General features: G+C 43.3%; 1 protein-coding gene and 1 long non-coding RNA gene across 2 annotated transcripts in view; one reads left to right on the forward strand and one right to left on the reverse strand.

Moving 5' to 3' along the window:
* The window catches only part of TRABD2B (TraB domain containing 2B), a 303259-nt gene that overhangs the window by 217801 nt on the left and 63699 nt on the right, over positions 1-21759 (reverse strand). The gene's annotated exons all lie outside the window — the stretch shown is intronic.
* Positions 4739-12380, forward strand: LOC128913628 (uncharacterized). The gene is made up of 3 exons (XR_008468021.1): positions 4739-4986; positions 5671-6248; positions 12042-12380. It is a non-coding gene; the product is annotated as an uncharacterized LOC128913628 (long non-coding RNA).

Here is a 21759-nt window from a genome sequence, read left to right on the forward strand (position 1 = left end):
CCTAAATACACAAAGTGAAAAAATATGATCATATACTAAAAAAATTCAGTCCCATGCAGTAAACTTCAGAAAATGAAGTATCTGGTTTTTAAAGACACATCCCGGATATTTGAGGATTTTGTTAACTTAGACTGTCAACTCTAATGCTTGATTATGGACAAGACAAGTTTTACAGGACCACTGCCTATCTGTAAATTTCAATATATTCCTTAATTCTTTTTTGATGTACATAAAAAAAAAAATCTTTAAGCATACTGCAATGATTTTAAGTGGATTTGAACAATAAAAGAAGAATGTTTAGTGCCTGCCTGGGAAGCGTACCATTGTGTCTTCAAAAGGAAAAACACAAAACGTTGAGCAAAAAGCACTAAGAAAATACTACCAGAGAGTGATAAATGCCTGGTATTTTAACTTGCTTGGCTGTGAGGTGTGACTGAACACAGCAAGAAGAAAGCAAGAGGGGACCAGCTGGAAAGAAATACTGAAATGACAGTAGAATGACATTGAATGAGACAGAATAGAAACAGATTTTCTAGACTCGATCTGAGAAATACCTCATGGGCTGTAAGATAACTATGCAAAAAGGGTGAAAATTTTCTAAGAAGCAGAACTAGCGAAAATATTAAAAATATTAACATCCTGCGTGTGGTTCATTTTTTAAAACTGAGTATTATCAGTTCTAAGAAACCAGAGTAAATATTTATAGTGCAAAAAATGTTTAATCAGTTCCAGGTATTTTTTTAAAAGCAAAAATTTGAAGTAACTCTGCTAGGAAGTCCTTAACTCTGCCCTATCAGCTCTTCAGGGAATCATCCTTCTGTACTCCCAGATTGCCATAAAACATTATGAGAAACTGTGTCCTGAATTTTTGAGTGGATCTAGGTGGAAACATGAAGGGTGGGCTCCATCAATGGGAATACGTGCTTAGGATCCTGAGAGTGGTCATATTCTAATTACTAACCCAAACTTTCCCTGCAAATCACAGAATTGTAGGGGTTGGAAGGGACCTTCAGAGATCATCTAGTCCAACATCCCTGCCAAAGCAGGGTCACCTACAGCAGGCTGGACAGGAATGCATCCAGGCAGGTTTTGAATATCTCCGGAGAAGGAGACTGCACCACCTCTCTGGGCAGCCTGTTCCAGTGCTATGTTGGCCATGAGGTTGTCCTACTTGCACGGTGACTTTAGTGAAACACTCCATAGGATAAGACAGTGCTTGTGGGCAATAAGGGTGGGCAAACCTTCCTTGGAGACCGTGAACTCCCTAGGCAGAGCTTATTTTGGGGGTTTTAGCTTGTATGGCAACTAAGCCATTTGGATCTTGGCCCACGATTGCCTCAACAATTTGTTAATACAAATAAACAGCAATAGTGAGGTACACAGTAATGATTTCAACCCGCACCTTGTGAGCTTGGTGGCACCACCCCAGGTTTTAGAAATATTGGTGATGCTACTTCCTACTCAGTGTACTATCTACAAGCACAGTAACCTCCCCTCCTCTTCTTTCAAATACACCCCGTCCTTTAGACTTTCACCCTTGTGGAAGTCCAGGGGAGCTTTTTCCCTTTATCTGACCGAGCCTGGATCAGGCCTCAACTTGGCAAGGGAAACACCCCAAACACACACAAAAAATGTACATTTGGGAAGAATCCTGACTTGTTTTCTTAAAGAAGAAATTTCTGCAGAGCACAGGACAGGAAATAATGTGCTCATGGGTGGTTTCCTCCTCCAAAGCAGCTCATACGCTGCAGCTGAGACAACACATACGGCAGCACTGGAGTGGAGTTTCCCCAGATCCCTCAAATGGGGTTTCACAGCACTAAGAGAGCTGCAGCTGGAGGTAAAGATGGGTTTTTGAGGTGTGTCCACTGAAGATGGAAGAATTCAGCACTCTTCTTCATAAGCTGGAGCTGGTTTTCTCAATGGGATGTGCTACTGCTTGCTCTCTGCTTTGAGAAGTGATAAGTCTGCTTTTCAGTAGGCTGTTTGACGTATTTTCATTCTCTGTGGTTTCCTCACAGAAACCAGACACAAAGCCAGTGATGGATAGCCCCACACCAGAAGGCCATTTCAGCAGCCTATGCGGCAATGCCGTACAGAGAGGAGGATGCTCGGCCCATGAAGTCAAACACAGCTCTGAAGATTGATCTCTTCTGGAATTCCTGCCTTATGCACTGACCATTAAGTTATGCAAACATGCTAATTCGCAATGCAGAATAAAGCAACTGCCTCCTGCCTTTCCAGGAATGTTTAATTTGGGGCCCAGCAGGGAGAAGACTTTCTGTTAACATGAACATTTTGTTAGTTTTAGCAACATGGAATGTAAACGACAATGGAAAAAATAATGAATGAATATTAAGAAGGAAGCTCAAGGTTAAAATTTGTGTCCTCCAATAAATCAGAATGTGTCTGAGGGGTTAGCAACACAGGCACACAGACTTTAAGAATTATTTTATTCTTTTGCAAAAGTCCAAAGTGTGCCAGGAGGATTATTTGTGGTCCACTATGCCCTAAACCAAGATCTCCAGAGTAATCAGGAGCTCTTACTGAATAGGAATTAGGCACAAAAGTATCTCAGGAGATCGGAGCCCCTGCTCACAACTCACTACAGCAGTGTACTACTGGCAGGTGCTGTACAAACCCAGACAGAAAACAGTACCTGCTCAGAAGATCTGGTAATTTAAATAAAGAGTGGATGAAAGGACTTGTTTGCACTTCCTTGGGGCTGCACTCAGAGCACTGAAGGTGGGCCAAGATGATGCAGGAATTTCCAAAGGTCATATGGAGAGATTCTGGCAGACCTTGGAAAAACTAAGTGTTTAATCACCATTTTCCTTACACTCATTCCTTTCCCTGGCTCAATGTCTTTAGCACTCTGTCCGCTTAGAGATGTCTTGTCCCTAAAAACACTGGATATATGGGTGTATTTTATGATCACAGCTCTTATCCTGGCATCTAATTTGATCCTCAAAGAGGAGCAGTGGCAGAAAGAACACAGCAGGAGGAGGGACACTGGTGTCCACACAACAGAGCTACCAGGACATCCCATCACACTTTTAGCTTTCAGTGAGGACAACCCACTCCCCACTTTGTGTTTCTCGAATCTACAGCACCATGAACTCTTGAGCCACCCGATGGTTTTCTCGCGTGCCTCCAGTGCCCCCGGCATCCTTTCATTTCCCAGAACCAAGGTGCAACAAAGAGCTCATCCGTCCCACTCTCCAGAGTAGTCCCCCACTTTTTTCTGCAGAAGCCAAGCACTGATCCCTGCCCAAGATGCCAGGCTCAGTCCTGTTCTTAACTCTCCTTGCCCCCACCCAGGAGCACGCTGTCAGCACAGCCCACAGCTGTGGGCTTACACAATGCAATGGAGGTGAGAGGGGTTTTCCCTTCTTCCCTCTTAGAGAATTATCAAGTGCTTTCTGCTAGATCAAAAGAGAAGCAGATCAGTCAATCACACCAGTGGCACAGCACGGCAGCCTCCCAGAACGGCTGTGTGTGCGCTGCCAGCTAACCGCAGGTGTAGCCTACTTCTACAAGCAGAGCCATCCATCATCCCTGACATAAACCATCAAGCTTGAACTGAGAGGCCCTTCCAGCCTCACGCTGCTGTCTCTGGAGCAGAAAAGCCACAGTAGACGTGATGCCCCGACACCACATTTGTTGGCTTAGTCCTGGCTGGGCCACAGAAAGCAGGCACACAGCAGCCACCGGTGGGTGCCCAGCGCGGTTCGGACACCCTGTGCTGCAGCAACATGGGCAGAAAGCACGGCAATCCCGCAGCTCGATGTTATCACACATACGCTGTGCTGGGCAACCTTCCCAAACGGTGCTTGGCATCCCTTTCCCATCCTATCTGGACTTCTGGCTTTATTGGGAGTGATGACAGCCACACTGTCTCCTCTGGGGAAACTGCTGCGGTGCGTCCCGACACTGCTGCTGCTGCCCAAGCCCTGTGACCACATATCAGCCGGGGCACAAATTCCACAGGCCTGCCTACACCTCTCCGGCCAAAAATACCTTCCTCCCTCTCCCCTTGCCTCCTCTTAAAGCTTCACAAGTTGGTTTTGGTTAAACTTTATAAATCATTTTGTTATTTCTCTTCCGTGTGTTTGTGTTTGAACACAGAAATAAAGTGATGTGAGGGGCAGGAAATTCTTCTGGTTTATGTCTTCAGTGTTCAGCTGGATGTGCAAAGTGGGTGAGAAGGAACTTAATCACGGCGGTTTTGAGGTTTTGAGACTATGGGGAACAGACTAAACTGCTTCCTGGCCCTGATTTACATTAAGAGTTGAATCTGATGGTACAAATATCTCTGTAGTGATGAACCTCCTCTGCAGCTACACCAACAATCCATTTGGTATCTTCTCCTCTCCTTTCCCCAACCGCTTTTATAGCAAAGACACAGTAACAAAACAGACATCTTTTTTTAATAAACAGACCTAACTCCTTGTTATCACACGATAACCAGCCCCAGGATGTTATCAAAACAGAGCCCCACGTGTTGCTAGCAGCAGGCACACCATCTCCAGCCCTGCGCTCCAGCCATGTCAAACACCCTTCTTCTGAGGTAGCAACGAGCACGAAACCACTTCTGATCAGCCCGTGTCCCCAGCTCACATCGGCGTGCCTAAAAATAAACATGTTGCGGCCTGACAAGTAATTATATCTCATTGGCGCCCAGCACTGTTCTCCCAGGGCGGAGGCAGGAGGCCAAGGCGAGGGGATCTGCTACCAGTCCATCCTCCCGCAGCTTCCCAGCAGCGAGGCGGGAGCCGGCGGAGAGGAGGGGTACGCCGGAGCCGAGCGGTAATTCTCTGCTTGCGCCCAGCATGAGCGAAAACAACTCTTTGCCATCTTCACTCGGTGTTGGAAGAGGCCGAGCGAGCCCCTGAAATTGTGCCCTGGGGAGGATCTGTCCCTGCTCGTCCTGAACCTCGTGTCTGGCCAGGGCACGCTGGGACCAGCTCGCAGTGCCTGAAACAGGTATGCAAGAAAAATACCCTCCTCCCCACGTGGCCCCCGGTTCTTTTACAAGCATTCAGGCCAGCGCTGCTGATGGATGCTGAGGTGGCTGCTTTCTGCAGAGTACGGCTCAGGTGGCCGAGCTTCCTGTCTCGAGAGCAGAGCAGCATAAAAAATGAGAAGTCTCCTACAAACAGGCCTCTGCTGCATGACACCAGTTGCTCTCGGCCAAGAATTATTGTGAGTGGAAAGCTCAAGCGGAGTTTGGTTCAAGCTTAATGAATTATGTTCATTTTCCAGCACATTGTTTTGGCTGATAAATCACAGCTTCATGCACCATTAGCATGTAATGATTGGAATATTTAATCAAAGGCCAGCTTTTTGTATCACTTACCTTTGAGAAACCAGATTTGCTTGCTGGAACAGTTTTGAACCATTACGCATGCTTATCAGCAAAAATCTTTGCTTTATGTCAAGTGTTGCAATATTTAAAGCCCTTACAGCCAAGCAAGGTTTGGGAAAAATGAGTGGCTCGCTTAGCTAGATAAACGCAAGAGGATTTGTGATGTTATTTGAAAAGATTTCAGGAAAATCAAAGAGAAATTAGAAGGAGAACAAACAACTCTGCATTTACAATCAATTACTATAAATGCTCATTTGTTTGGGGTTTGGATCTCTGAGTAAATCAAGACTCTTTTGTTCCAGATGCTGCAAGACATTGTTTTGAAGACAGAGAGTATTTTTGTTTGTTTGTTTGTTTTGCTCAGAGGATGCCTCTCTGACAGTAGCCGCCTCTCCCCCCCAGAGTCACCCCTTTGAGTCCTAAGTCCACACTACGAGGCTGCCCTTGACGAAAAGAGGAACTCTCTAGCCAGAAAGTGTTTTGGTGCCCGATGAGAAACCCAGTCCTCATCTGAGTGATCAGGATGGATCAGACGTGGAGGGGTTCAGCCACTCTGCAGCGAGGTCCATCCGCAGGGACCCTAAACTCAGCCCTGCCCGAGAGCGGGCTCGCAGTGGACAGAGAGCATCTTCTCATGCTCTCTTTAACTCACTGTGCAGGCAGCCATGAAACAGTTGTCAAGAAAGCTCTCTGCACTTGAACATACTTTCCTCTTGTATATATTTACACTTGGAAAAGAGAAGCAAAAAACCTCACTTGTTTCTGCCTCATGCTCTCAAAACCCTGAGGAAAAACTGTTTGGAAATGGTTTGTCAACAAAAGTATAGAGCTATCAAAAGCTAAAAATTAAAAACACCTCCTACAGAAGGGTGAATCAAAGGTATGTAAAACTGAATACAAATTTGAACTTAAACAGGGTTTCATAACTCCCTCCTGAGTACAATTTGTGCTCCTGGATAGGAATGAAGTCTCGTATTTCCAGAGCAGTGGGTGCTTTTGTTTGCTTCTTGAAACGCTTGGTTGAACAGCAGTGCAGAGCTGTAAAAATAGGTTTATTTTAATGTGCTTTATGGGTCTGATTGTTAACAGAAAAGGCCCGAGGGCTGTGTGAGTCTGTGCTTGTGCACTTCTGCACTAAACTTTTATGTGTGTGATCTCCCACACTGTGTAAATGGTGTATGTGGCCACATGAACCACTTGTTGTGCCCTAAACAAGCTTCTGTTCAGGCACAGCAACAGCAGCCACAGCGTCAGTGTGGTGGCCGTTGGGACCCAGGTGCTAGTGGATCTACACCTTCCAAAACCCAGGCACTAAGGGACCTAGAAGCACGGGCGAGGTTCTGCACGTGCAGAATACACAAGTACAACTGAAACAGCATTGGACAATGAATTTCATTCCCTTGCAAGTCACACTTGCCTTGATCTTGTCTTCCCCTGATTGCTGAACAGCCCCTTCTCTCCAATTTTTTCTGCCTTTAAACCTATGGCAAGAACCCCAGATGTGAACTCCCAAGCTTTTGGGGTCTCCAAATCCACGTAGATATCCAGTCTGGATCCAATTAAGTCAGATCTTCCGCTGTGAGTCAAAACAAGAAAGACAGTACTCGGCTTTCTGATGACAGCAGTGCTGTCATCTGGCCCTGGACTCAATTTCTCTGCTTCACTCCACTCTGCTTATGAACATTTGCCTTTCAAGGCAGATGCAAAGAGACTTCTTCCCAAATGAAGAAAAGGAGATGAAGCCCACTTGAAATAGCAGAAATTGCAATACCAGACCATATGCCTTCAGCCAATAGCTGCATGTTTCAACTTGAAAATGTGTCACTAAAGGACTGTCGTCCCCAGTGGGTCTGTTGGTCCACACAGTTCTCCAAACGACCACGTGGCTCCAGAGACATCAACAGAATAGTCAAAAGCTAGCATCCATCTCATGCTTTCTTGATACTTTACGTCAACATTACTATGCTTGGCACAGTAAACAGATTTATGCTTGGCACACAGAGGAGAAATAAAAATACAATTAATTTCATTTTTTTCTATGGTGACAGTTCTCCAGCTCACCCAAGTTGAGTTTTCCGGAAAGCTGAGTACTTTCTATCATAACTGTTCTTGTTGGACTAGAAGATGGCAATGCCTTGCTTTTCTTATTCAAAGCAAAAGGAATGGAATTAGTTTGCCAAAGGCTTCCAGTTCCTAGAGGGCTGGCATGCTGATATGCTTTCCAGACCTTGGCACAGTCTCCTTATACTTTCCCTGGAAAACATTTTCACCCAGACAAAATCTCCTGGTTTTGAACCCTTGTAGCAGTGCTTGATTAGAACCCAGAAGCCACCTACAGCCAAGAGACCTCTGACTTGTGCTCCGTGCTCAAAGAGCCCTGGAAATCTACAAACATCTATGTCCTGTGTCTCCAGAATTTCTGGTCACAGAGTCTAGGAGACACTCTCTAAACGGTCTTCCCTGTCCTCTTGAGGGGCCAACCATCATCTCTGCCTACCTGATCAGTTGGTTCCTTCTTGCAAATCCGCTATCAAGGATACCTCAGGCAGAAGCTAGACAGAAAGCAGACGATAAGACAGCCTCACATGGAAGATACTCAATATGACAGGCAAAATAAGGTTCACATTTTACTGAATCTGGCAACCTCTCTCTTTATTGGTTTTGACAACAGTTTTATTGGGAAGGTTCCTCAGGGACAGGACAAAGGTTTTCATCACAGTCAGAGATTGAGGAGCCCATCCTTTTGCTCCATTTTGGAACAGGCTGCCCAGGGAAGTGGTTGAGGCACCACCCCTGAAGTATTTAGTGCTTAGACATAGTGCTTAAACATATGGTTTAGTGATGGTTTTTGGCAGAGTTAGGTTGATGGTTGGACAAAATGATCTGAAAGGTCCCTTCCAACCTAGACAATTCTACGATTCTATGATTCTATCCTTCAGAATACCCAGGGAATGAGAGACTTTAGTTGAAATCTGCCTGGCTCAAAGAAGGTATGAAAAAAGCCCTACAAGTTGTGTGTTCCCCTCTGAACTTGTGCAGGATGCACAGATCTCTCCTTCTGACGGATCAAAAATTTCATCCCAGAGCTTTATTAAGACCAACATACTTCTCCCAAAAGCTTCCATGTCAAAGAATGAGCGTTTTCCACCAACATCAATGAAAACATTTTTCAGCAAGTTCCCTCCCATCTCTCTGATGCTATGTGCGTTTCGCTTCCATATTCCTATGAGAAAAGCCATGAGGTTTGTGTCTCATTTTGTGGGTGGACTGGGGAGCTCGGGCAGATTGCTCTGTGACCTGCTTGGTGGCAATGGCAAAGAATTCGTGTCCTGACTTCACATCACTCGCTCCGAGTCCTTAGATGTACTCATTCTAGAGGGAACTTTAGCCTGAAATGTCTAACCACAGACCTGGAAATAATTTTAAATATATTATAACAAATGTTGTTAATCACACCCACTCTCTTATAGTATGGCCTGTAAAACAAGAATAGAGAGTGAAGAGGACTTCCTACTTCCCATATACTGGCAGCAAATGCATTTCCTGTGTTACAGAGCTATACATTTCACTGGGAAGGGATGCTCTCTAGTGGTTAGAGACTGGAAAAAATGAGATCTTAATATTTTCACTTCCTGTTTCTCGTATGGGTATGCTGCACACCAGGAGGCAACTCATCCCATCGCACTGTGCCCTTGTTTCCCGACACATCTGTGGCTCACAGCAATCCCTCTGCTATATGGGGAAGGCTTAAATGACATTTGGAGAGGAGGTTTTAGGTTAAAGCTAAGCACTGTCGCCGAGTTGCGTTAAGTCAGAGTGAAGATGGGAAAACCAGTATGAAGAAAGACAGAAGGACCTGAAATGCTCCTGTTAGATCTTCTCCCCCTTTTTACTTCAAGTCATGGAAACTGTTCTTTAATTTGATTGCTCCTTATCGTTACCGAAGGCATCACAGATTTTTATATAATTAAAATTTCCTTGACAATTGCCAAGGATTTACAATGTGAAATGTTTCAGTTTTTCTTCTATTATGTCTTGGCATCAAAGAATCTGCACTCGTTTCCTAAGTATGGGATAAAGATGATTTCTAGTGGGAGACAAATGAATCAAGACCTTGACACCCCTATTTTTTTTTTTCTTTCTCTCTCTTTTTCTTTTCCTTTCCTTCTTTTTTTAAATACATCTGGTTATTATTGAACAGAGGCTTTCATGTTTTAATGATAAATTGTCTTCTCCCGCTGTAACAATGTCCCCAGACGGCTTGTCTTGGCTGAAATGTCTTCTAAGAGCATCTGCTTTTGATCTATAGGGGTTTTAAATCTTTGGATCTAATCTCTAGCCTGACTGACTTGAAAGCTGATTTCCACAAAAGCAGAGTGTGAAACTTGTAGAAATCCTTTAGTGGAATCACTTGAAATTGTTTAAAAGACTGTATTGACAATACTCAGTATGTCCTCATGACTTTTTTCCTGCATATTTACATATATACACATGTATATAAAAAATATAAGAAAGAAACATAAGAAAGGAATTTCTTTTAACAAATGCTTCAGTGGTATTTCCATGTAATCTGCATATGTTGTGGCTTAATACGCTAATAAAGAAGGACTGGAAGCTTTCCAGAGCACAATATTTATGCCATGTATATCAATTAAGATAATTGCCAATTATATTGATATGTCAATTAAAGTCAAGTGACTTTTAAAAGAGTTATGCCTGCTATTAATTTAGTTATATGCATACACTGTAAGTGTATTTATAAGGGTTGATCTTAAATTTCTCAGTCTTGTTCACATCCAGTACATCCAGCACATAATCACCATGTTCATTTTGCTCTTTCTGGTCCACTTTAGGCTGCAGCTCACCAAGCACTATAAAGACAGAGAAGACAAAATTCAGCACAGCACTCTCTCCCTTGGTGGCATGGTGTTGGCACACTGTCTGCCTTCACTTGAAGCATGCCGAGTAGATTTTGATTTCACCCCAGCACAAATGAAAATAGGAGCTGGCTAGTATATGTATGAGATTTCTGTGGCTAAGTAGAAACCACTGTGGTCAAATGAAAGAGAACCTCGTAATACTGCAATATATATATATATATATATATAAGATATATATGTCTGTGTGTGCTTGTGTGCATGTATGATAAATACCCTCCAAGAGTTCACTTGTCTATCAAACCCTGTGCAGTATATCGTAACGCATTAACAACAGTGACAGACAGACCTTAACGGGCTGAGAGTGGGATTAAACTGAAGTTAGGACAAATTCAGGATAGTTCGAGCAGAAAAGCTCTTCTGCATGAACTTTCTGGTTAGAATATAATGGAAGACAGACCCCAACCTCCCTAGCTTGAGGTTCGCAAAACCAAATCATAACAACTGATAAGGTTTGCTAAACCAAAGCCCCCCCCTGTTTTTTTCTCATCACAAAGATGAGATAAAAGGGGAATCTTTATTCTTTTACTCCTTGCACCTTAGCAGTGGTGCTGAAATAGGACCAAATGAAGATATATCTCCATTATTTCCCATATAGAGTCTGCATTTCCAAAGCGATAATCTTCCTAGGCAGCTTTGAAAGCCCCAGAACGCAGCCTCTCCCAGGCCATCCCCAGATTTCCCCAAAGTTCATGGCTGAAAATGAATTTTCAGAGGCTCCACCAAAACTTCTAACTATTTCTGTGGCTGACTGGGCCAGAGACATGACGGAAACAACCATTTCATAACTTTCATCACTGCTGCTTCTATCCAAACCCAAACTCCAAAGCAGGGATGGGATGTGAGAAGCAATCAAAAACAACACTGGAAAAACACGAATCCATCCTAGTAGTAAGGCTCAGCTTGGCTTTGGATTTGGTCCCAGGCATGAGGAAATATTCAGGGAAAGTAGAGTTACTTCCTTAGATTCATTTGCCCATTTCTCATTAGCAAAGCATTTTGATACTCTGCAATCCAATGCCTAACCATGGTTTCTGACTCTGAAAGAAAATCGAGTGAATTATTTCTAGGATGTTATAAAACTGGACTGATACAATAAATATGTGGGATGGAAATAGACAAGAAGCCTTAAACTGAGCCAAGAGGCTCACTTACTGTAGGAAATGAGCACTGTGTAGCACAGAATTTTTCTCTCCCTTGTAAGATGATCATCAAGTGATAAGATTCTCTCTGGACTTGAGTGTTAACTGAAGCATCTTGCATTAAGTGAGTATTCTATGGGGAACTTACCAAACCAAACCATTATCTACAAGTTCGTCTGTTGTCACAATTGTTGTTGTTGCTTTGACCTAAAAAATGTAATGTCTGAACTAACTGGGAAGCCAAGAGCTCAATACGGGATCCCCTCCCCAGGCACACTTTCTATCATTTTTGCTACAGCTGCTATTAAAGGGTTTGGTTTGTGGGGTGATGAAGGGATCAATATGAAGAAATTCCAGCCGCCAAACAGAAACAACAACACAGCCCAGCCTTCCTGAGCTAGTTTCTGGCAGAGACGTTAGGAACTGTTACTTGCAGTTGCTTTGCTCCAGCCAACCCTAATCAAAGGGGAGATTCAACTGCTCGTGACCCTAAACTTCCTCTAAATTCAAATCTGAGACACCGAGTTGTCAGCTTAATTGCTTTGCTGTGGATGCTGCTACTTTTATCTGATTGTAAATCTCCATGTCACTTAGGGTATCATGTACAACATTTTTGATGGTGCATGCAGAGCGTTTGCTCTTAAATACTACAGCAGAGAAGAGACCCAAGCGTCTAAGATTACCCCGGTGACAGACTGCGCACACAGAGATAAAGAACGAGGAGACAGGATGCAAGGAGGCTCCCTGGGACGCAGGGACAGCGGAGGATGAGACACTTGGTGTTTCCCATGAAGAAAACCATTGCAAGGAAATGTCTGGAAAGTCTGTCTGTGGCGTTGGGGGGGAAGAGCTCAGTGCCTGCCTTACTCTGCCAGATGGGTTTAGGACCATCTCTAGTTCTTACATTATAAGGACAGGCCAACCGGGGTGGGTGTCCACAGCTCCGTGGCACAAGAGGTCTCCGGCTGCTGCATCGGGTCAGCGTGGGGCACCCATCGCTTCATTGGGGAGCGTAAAGCTGAGCATCCAGCCACAGCTGGCAGCACGCTTATCCCCTCTGTGCTGCGGTATCGCTCTGCAGATTTGCTAACTCTCCTGTTGAGTGCAGTTACGCATTAGAACTGTTAATACGCAGCGATTTTGCCTTAAGCTTGAAAGCACCAGAGGTTAAACAGATTTTGATATAAGAGCCTACAAGGAACACTCTATTTAAAAAGCCTATGCATCACTGGCTACAACTGAAAGGATGATGAGTGGTAGGAGGAGATGAAAGGTGGTTCAGACATGGGTATGATGACAACAGTAAAGGGAAATTAAATACACTGCAGGGAAATAGAAGTCATAATCATCTTGGGTTTGCAGCTCATGAACAGTGAAAAGCTTATGTGATGAAACAGCAGGTAGAAGTGCCTTGAGACTCAAGTTTTAAGGCCCCAAGAGTTTAAACTTGACATTCAAGCCTTTTAAAGTTTTATGAGGGCATCCAATAATTCCTCCAGCTCAGCCCCCACCTCCCCGCCTGATGTGCCGGTGGTTTGATTTACACACCTTCCTGAACGTACAATGAATTCCAGGGAAAGCATGCAGAAACCATTGTAGGTCTGTAATTAAATAGCCTTCATGCAGCTTAACCTCTCCACTAATGAATGTCCAGCCGCAATTCAAAAGGCCACTACACCGCTGGCTGGTGAAAACTGACACAGCCCTGCCAAAGACTACAGGATCCAAGACACTTTCTATCCAGAGGAGTACTGCATGGTCATTCCCAAAATGTGCTGTCTGCTGGATGCAGGCAGGAAAAGCTTGTTAATCCACATAGGGCTAATTTATACGCTTGAGCATCCTCCCATGAAAATTATTTGCCCGACAACACACTCTCTGCCAGCAAAGATTTCACAGCGGAGAACTACAGCTGTATCATTTGCACTGCCACCCTCCAGCGCTCCCTCTGCCACGCAAGTACAGGAGCTACCCACCCGAAGCCACCTGAAACGCAAAATGACGCAGCAGCTTTACTGACTGCGTCAGATTAACCAACAGTACAACAGACCCTATACTTAAAATACCTTTGTGCTAATTTTATACATGTTCTAATTATGTATTAGCCACACTAATGGCTTTTCTAATTACAGCATGCTAATTATACTGAAATTAGACACGATTATGTTAATTATTTAGCTCTGCACTAATGCCACTTTTATTAGATATAAATCTTTTTTTTTAGTCTTAAATAAAACTGATGATTCTTTAAAAATATTGAAAGCAGTGAGTGCCCTTTCTTTCCCTTTCCTCACCTTAACCATTGTTTCCTTTGACACAACTTCAGAAAATACAGGTGGTCAGTGCTTTCAGTCATGGCCATTAATTTGAGATTCTCAGGATGAGCACAGTTTGAGGGACCTAGCAGCTGCATCTAGAACACTTCAAGCAGCTTCAGGACTGGCAATAAACCCAGCACATGCATGTCCTCTTCCTTCCCTACTGTCGTCCCTCACAGGGCCAGGCCAGATAGGCTATGGGAGATGTTTCCAATCTATACAAACATTTGGAGACTGGCTGGTAACACGCAGCCTAGAGTGCCACCGAACACAAGCATCTGTGAACTCTGGAGAATGTACCCGTGAACACAAAAGAAAATCCAGTCTTCAGAGAAGACACAGGAGAGCTGCTGTGCCTCAAATCATGAACAAAGACTCAAGAGCTAATATTGTGCTTGAGGTGTTATGGAAAAGAGAAGCTGTCTATGTCAAGAGCCCATTCATTCTGCAAAAATCAAGGAAAGGTTGCTTTGTTCCTGGTGCGCAAAAGGATAGTTCAGGACTAAACATCCCTTGAAGCATGCTTGACATTTGGATGAACACAAAGACGGGCAGCATATCTCACCCGTTATGGGTTCCTAGCACATGGGGTTAGGGAGAGAAACCTGAGCTCCAGAAGGGAACAAAGGAGTGTTTTGTATCAGATAATTTTTGAAAAATGGGGATGTTTGAAATAGTGCATATGGATCATTAGGTAGAAAGAGAGGTGAAGTGCACGTCGGACCTGAATTCCTAACACGCTTCCCCAGATGTTGCATCAGTGTACAGTCAACAGTCAACATTGTCAGACACATCCCAGCATAAGACCTTGATTGTGTTTTGGCAACGTTTTCCCAACTTTTAACAAATCCTACTGGAATTTTTTTGTGCAAGTGTTTTTCCAAGACAACTTGAACTTCTCATTGAATGCTCTTTATAGACTAATTTCCTTTGTCCTGTCTAACTGTGCTCCCTTTGGATCTACCTGTCTCGGTAGCTCTCCACTAACTTTTAACCCTCAAGGCCAGTTTCCATCAAAATGATGGGAGAGTAAGGCCACTAACTCCTACATCTTTCATTAAGAGAAATAACAAAACACAGGAGAAATCTGCTAAAAATCACTAAAGAAACAGCATGGCTACGGCACAAAATCAACCCTTACCAGACACTGAGAATCCAGCCAAAAATAACTTCCAGTAGAAATTTGGTCACAGTGGGTCAAACCTTCTAAGAACAACAACTTGATGCAGAACAAAAAGGCGATAAGGATTCTGCTCAGCATCTACAAGCATAGTCCTGTACGGCTATGATACAACATGCCCAGGGGAGAGATCTTAACTACCTATAATAGCAATATGGCCCCGAATATCCGGTCTCATTCTGTAGGATCCATTGAAACGACACCTTTTCTTTTTTTAGATATATCCTTGTCATGGTACTCAGGTGCTCCAGGTACTCAGGATCATAGAATCATAGAATGGTTCAGGTTGGAAGGGACCTTAAGATCCTCTAGTTCCAACCCCCCTGCCGTGGGCAATGACAATGTCCCTATAAACCTACTTCTGATATCTCGGCTGCCTAACAGGCTCGCTGCACCCATGAGACGCGGGTTTTGCCTCCCAGTGTCAACACACCGTTAACATGCCCATGAGCTCAAGTGCTGTAAGCATGCAAACTGGGAGAAAGTCAACAAACAATAAGGGCCATCCTTCTGCTCTCCAAAGCTGAGCCAACTCTGTCTTTGATGCTATACACAAAGTTTCCTTGTTTTTCTAATTCCTGCACATCTGATTGCAACATACGGCCAGCTTCAGCAATTGACAAAATATTTCCTTTTCTATTCTATTTACGTCACAGCTTTCTGGAGCCACAGATCGCTTCGACCTAGCAAATGACAACTGAGAAGCAGTGACATGCCCTCTGCATTTAAAAACAAAACACAACAGCAACAGCAGAAACTCAGCTTCTCTCACCCACAAATTTCCATCACTTCATGCTGGATGGCTGCTGTGTTGTTTTATTCTGGTTTTGATGATCCTCTTTTCACTCGTGATCCGGCCAAGACATAGACAGACAGATACTGGGAGCATCTGAAAGAGATTACCACTGTCTGCTGCTTTACAAGAGGCTCCAGATAACTAGCAGACAGAGCAGAGGAAAGGGGCTGAAAAAGATACACCGCTCATTAATAGCTTGAATACTCACAGGGATGTATATTTAAACCAAATTGTGTTAAAATTTGGTATTGACTCCCCAACTGACTTATTCCTATAACTCCCCAATGAGAGGTCCAGCCTAAACTCCTATTGCAATTATTATCATAATTTCCTAACTCTCCTATTATACTTTCCTCATGACATCTCACACCACTTTTACAAAGTTGGTGACTTTTTCGACATTGCAGAGAAGAGGTGATTTACCCTGGGCGACCAAAGTACACCAGTGCCGGGACTGCAAACATCACCCAGCGGGGCACTCATTAAACATGACCTGGGACATCTTACATATTGAGAAGGAGATTCACCAACTGGCTGCCAACTCTCACAAGACCATAAGTCCAGGTTTTGTAGACACGCACGCGTATTACGCATCAGTGGGATCAACAGCAGCATCACCAGCAGCATCAAGAGAGGCTCTGCAGGAGCTAACTCCTGCAGGAAAACCTGGAGATTTGAGCATACCTAATTTTTTCTAACTGGGACAATTTGTAAGCGCTGGATGGAATCTCTTCCCATTAGAAACCAACATGATCCCATTGACCCTAATCATGTGTTTCATGTCCCTCCAAATAAGAAGCAAAACACAGTTGTAATGGCCTGAGGATCAAGCAGAGGCAGAGAATGTTAATCCCGTCTAGAGTTAATTGGAAAAGAAAAGTAGTCTTCCTACAAAATTAGCAAAGAAAAATTAAAAAAATCTTAGTGCAATGATTGCTTGGGCGTGTTGTGTTCCCTTTTTCTCCAGAGACTAAATTCCCTGCTTAAATCTTCCACAAAGCAGCAGGGTGGTGGTTGTTTCATGAGTCTCTCTGGCCAGCGAGCCTGAGGAGAGGTTTCTGTAGCTGGGAGCTCGACCCACAGAGGTTAACCAAACTACAGCTCCAAAGGGGATATTATATAAATGTACCCAAATTGAAACATTACCCTTTTTTTCTCCTTTTTCCTGAAACCTCCTCCTTTTCAGGATTTTTAAGACAAACAAATTTTTCCCCCCCGCCTTCAAGAAGCAGACCCTTTCCCACAATAAAAAAAAAAAAAAAAAAAGGCAACCGACAGCGTGTTTAGCTTTGCCATTTTTGAGGCCTCTTGCTGGCTCCGGGGGAGCGAGGGCAGCCCCCCTGTGCCGGGTCCGGGCTCGTCGCCGCGCACCGCCTCCGGAGCACCAGCCACAGCTATGCTGGCCCCAGCCCAGGCCGGGGAAGCCAAAGCTGCTGCTCCTCCGCGCTTCCCTTCCCATCCAGCGCTGCCCACGTGCGCGGGGTGAGGAATGCAGCAGCTCTGTGGACTCTTAGTGTGGGTTGCCCGCACTAGTTTGGCACACCATTCAGGCAGCATACTTACACATGAATCCCTTTTTTTTTTTTTCTCTTTTTCATAATTTACGGAAAAATATCGAAAATTTTATTTGACAGAGCTGCAAGCTTTAACATTGCGGGAGCTTTATTTTTCTTACTCCCATAATTTTCCCCTGCTGTGGCAGTAGGCGGGGAGGAAAGGAAGGAGAAAGTTACTTTTCGAATTGCAGCGAGGTCTTTCCAGATTCCATCACTCCATTTATTCCCCTGGCATCCTGAAAATAAGACAGTGTGCAAAGTTTTTGCCTTGCAGGAAGGATTTCAGTTGGATTTGCTAATAAAAGCTATGGAAGTTTCTTAGATGGGGATAAAAAGTGATTTTTTCAATTGTCCTTGACTTGTTTTTTCTCTTTAGGCTGGAATAGGAAAACCTTACTCATCCTCAAGAATTCACTGGGACTTGTTGAGATATAAAAGACTGTATGATAAGCATTAGGTCTCTGCTTATCAAGTGAAAAAAGAAATAAACAGCAATTCATTGCAGAAATATATTGGAATAACCTCGTCCCAAAATATTGGGGGCTCTTTTCCCCAAGTGATAGAACCTGTGCTTTTGTTTTCTGTTTGGAGAGCACCATGTTCCAGGGATTTTCCAGATCCAGTTCCAGGGATGCAGATTTTGTTGGGGAAGTCTAGAATTCAGTGGAATTTTAGGAGCTGCCAATGCTTTCTTGCCAGAATCTTTTAAAAGATTTTGTAATTTTTTTTATTTTTTTTTTTACTTGCCTTTCTGTCAGATGGAATTTCCTACTTTTTCCTCCCACTATTTTTTCTTTCTCACCTAAAAGACAGATGTGGTTTTTCACAATATTTTATTTAAAATGTCTTTCTCTCTCCCTATGAAACAGTAACAGTCTGAATTTTTCTAGCAGATGCAGTAAGGATAGCCCACATCAAACTTCCAGAGCTCAAGTCTCAGCTGACACTGTTGAAATCCGAAGCCATTTTTCAACAGGATAAATCTTCATTGATTTTAGATGTGCAACAATAAGTCAGATATAAAGTCGTATCGAGAAAGTTGCTGCCTTTAAGGACTTGTTGCTCAGGAATAGTAGTTCTACACCATTAAAAATTAAGAAATTACCTTCTCTACTATTTTGGGCCTTTTTTTTCCTAGTCAGCTCATAAGACTGTATTACATAAGCTGTCACTATTCCCTTCACCTTGGATGACTTTGTATTTTGGCTGAGACTCATTCCAGGTAACTATTGCTGCCTAGTACGTAGCTCTTAAATCTAAAGGGGATATCTACGTTATTCCCAGGTTCACTGGAGAAAGACAGACCTTGCCAGAAATGATTCAGGCCAAGGGTGGTCTCAGCCACCTATCTTTGGATGAAAGAAACTCCACCAGGAGACATGTATATCTCTCCCTTGATTACAGGAGAAAGAAAAAATTACCAACTGTGACTAGAGAGCCTCCACCTTTCTACAGCTCAAGTTAAGACAGATGTATGTAGAAGTGTCACTCCTACTAAAGTTGCTGGGAAGTCCCCATGGAGGAACAGACAGAGAAACAGCAAAATTCCTACCCCTGGAGATTTTCGGAGCTGAACTGGGCAAGGTCCTGAGCAGCCCTGCCTTCAGCCAGACATTGGACTGGAGACCTGCAGAGCTCCCTGCCAACCTAAATTATTCCATGCATTCATGAAAGAAGCTGTACAGGAGCTGGCATTACAGAGAGATGTGCACAAAGTGCCCCATCAAAACATTTTCCAAACCACATAAAAGAGGCATCATTACAGAATTCGCAGAAGAGCGCATGAGTTGCCAGATCAGGCCCTTCCAGGTAGTCAATCAAATTCATTATCCTCTTCCGGCAGTGGCCAGTGGCAGAGGCTTCAGAGAGAAGTGTGTGGAGCCCCACAATAAATGGCTTTAGAATAACACAACCAAAGGAGAAATTCCTTCCTAATCCCAGGCAGCCAGTAACGGGTTGATGCCCTGAAGCATATGGGTTATTATCCTCATTAGATTTACACCTATGCAGCGTCACTGGGGATGTTCTCACTGCCTATGCCAAGGACATGTTTTCTTGGCACACATCTGAGGTGATACAGAGCTTGCTCAGGCTTTTGCTACTCAAGCTAAGCTACTGCATGCCCATAAAATCTTTACACCACACCGTCTTGCATTAGGCAATATATATTTATACAGTCTGTGTGGTAACAGTAAGGATTTTTTTTTTTTTAAAGGCAGAAGTATGTAATAAATGACATCCCTTCAAACACACACAGACTTTACATTTCAGCACCTTCTGCCTTACAGTCCTCCTACAACCTCAGCTCCTATATTTTGTTATGAAATTTATGGGTTTATGCATACCAAAATTGTGTGTGTGTGGACTGTTACCGCCAGGGTGGTCTTGGAGAAAAGAAGCAAATAAGATGCTCAAATTTGATTACAGGATATAATAAAAGTCAAGACTTCTTCCAGCTCATTCTCGTATAGTCCCTTGGAAGAAGAAGAAGAAAAAAGTCTTTCCTTTTTTTTCCCCTTTTTCTATAAAGGAACTGCTTTCTCCCCACCCAACAGAGCTGGCAGTGATAGCCAATTTTCCTGTGTTTGAACCTTTGAGTATGCACTTCAGAACCTCACGTGGTGAAAACTAACCCCAGAATACCCAGGAGACAGCTGAAAAACCCATTTCAAGGGCAATGCTTTGATTTCTTCACATACACAAAATTGGACTTCTTTTTTTTTTTTTCAGTCAGGGAAAATCTCCAGTCTCTGAGTGAAGGGAAAACTGCAGCGATTACTCCTGCCTTTAGATGGCTGGATAAATATTTACCCTATAAGACCATATATTAAGGAATGAGCTTTTTCTTTTTTTTTCCTCCCCAAAATACTGTTTCACTGTCTCGGCAACTGTGAATGGTCCTGGTGTCTCTCCCAGTGTGGGCGGCCATTTTGCTGATGCATCATCTCGCCTTTGCTGGAAAGGGATTAGAGAGCAACACCATTAGCATCAGTGGCAGAATTCCCAGGCGTTGCTTCACTGTGCCCTACATCTTGTGTTGTGTTGCTTATGTCTGAGCAAAATAACCACAGAGTGGTCAAAATATGCCACTAGAACAAAATGAGACCTCTCTGCACCCACCTTTCCCTTACTTTTCACGGTTATAAATGATGAAACAAGAGGCCAGGCTGTGATGTCTGAGACTTGACCGATTTTGGTTGTGTAGGACCTAACACACAAGGGGCTTCGCAGAACAGCTGCTGAGCTGGTCCATCACCCTCCCTCCTTCACACCAGCTTCGGAAATTGTCCAGGAAACTCCTCTCCCCATTCAAAACAAGTACATCTATATAGGAAAAAAACATTTCAAAGCTGTTATTTAGCAGATTCTCTAATTCTCTTAGTCCCTAGAGGAGCGGACTTTGAATATCACTTTGCACAGGGAGGGCCAGATTGTCATAACTTCACTGATGTTATATAGTATTTTACCCCACAAGAAGCCCCATTGGAACCAGTAAGAAACTCATCTGGTCCAAGGGGAGCAAAAGCAAAAAGAATGGAGCTGCCAAATCCCACTGGTTGGCTTCCCCCAAGATTATTACCAAACCCCCAAAAAGTCCTCCATCGCAACAAAACACTTTTACAGTAGTATTGTCTATCTGCTGCTGAAATAAATAATGAGATAGAATACATGCAATATCTATAAGAAAAATGCAAAGCAGTGAATTAAGCATTGTTTTCTTTGTTTTCTTGGGGAGGATTGCTGTGTGGAAGAAAAATAAAAAATGCTTATGTATTGGTGACAGCTTGAACTAATTTAGATAAAAATACAAACTTTTGAAAAGCAAAATCCAAAGAGCAAATACAAATTTGCAAGGAAAGAAATATATAGTAGATGCTGCCATTTCTGCAAGCGTTTGAAAAGGAAACTGAAGTTTAATTGGAACGTTGTACAACTAATTTTGTGGTATTTAATTCTTCCATAAGAAACTCCCTGACACTAGTGGATCCAACATCATACAACACTGTTCTGAGAGGTTGTTTCCACAGCAGTCTTTACTGGTAAGAACTATCGCTGGTGCATAATATATGATGAATCATGAAAAAACAAATGAAAAGAAATAACAAACTGTTTTATCACAGAACTGTTACTACAATGCTAAAGTATTGCCAACACCAGCATTTGCTGATGAAATTATTTCTATTACAAGAGAAGTTATACATTGTGCATGAAAAAGCAAATTCTTCCATTTCTGGGCTATTTATCCTGGGAATTAAATTATGTTTCCCTATACTACAAGCTTTATTTAGAAAGCACTATGGATTTCAGCACAGCCTCTGTCTTTTGCATTCATTCAAGCAGCAGTAATGTTGGGCAACAGAATGGCATGTATATAGGTTACTGGGATGACAGAGAGGGAATTTTACCTAAGCTTTCTTTCAGTTTTCTTTTCTCCAATATACTTTGCATTCTTGCATTGCGC

Source organism: Rissa tridactyla, chromosome 8 (assembly GCF_028500815.1).
Source record: "Rissa tridactyla isolate bRisTri1 chromosome 8, bRisTri1.patW.cur.20221130, whole genome shotgun sequence".
Lineage (NCBI taxonomy): Eukaryota > Metazoa > Chordata > Aves > Charadriiformes > Laridae > Rissa > Rissa tridactyla.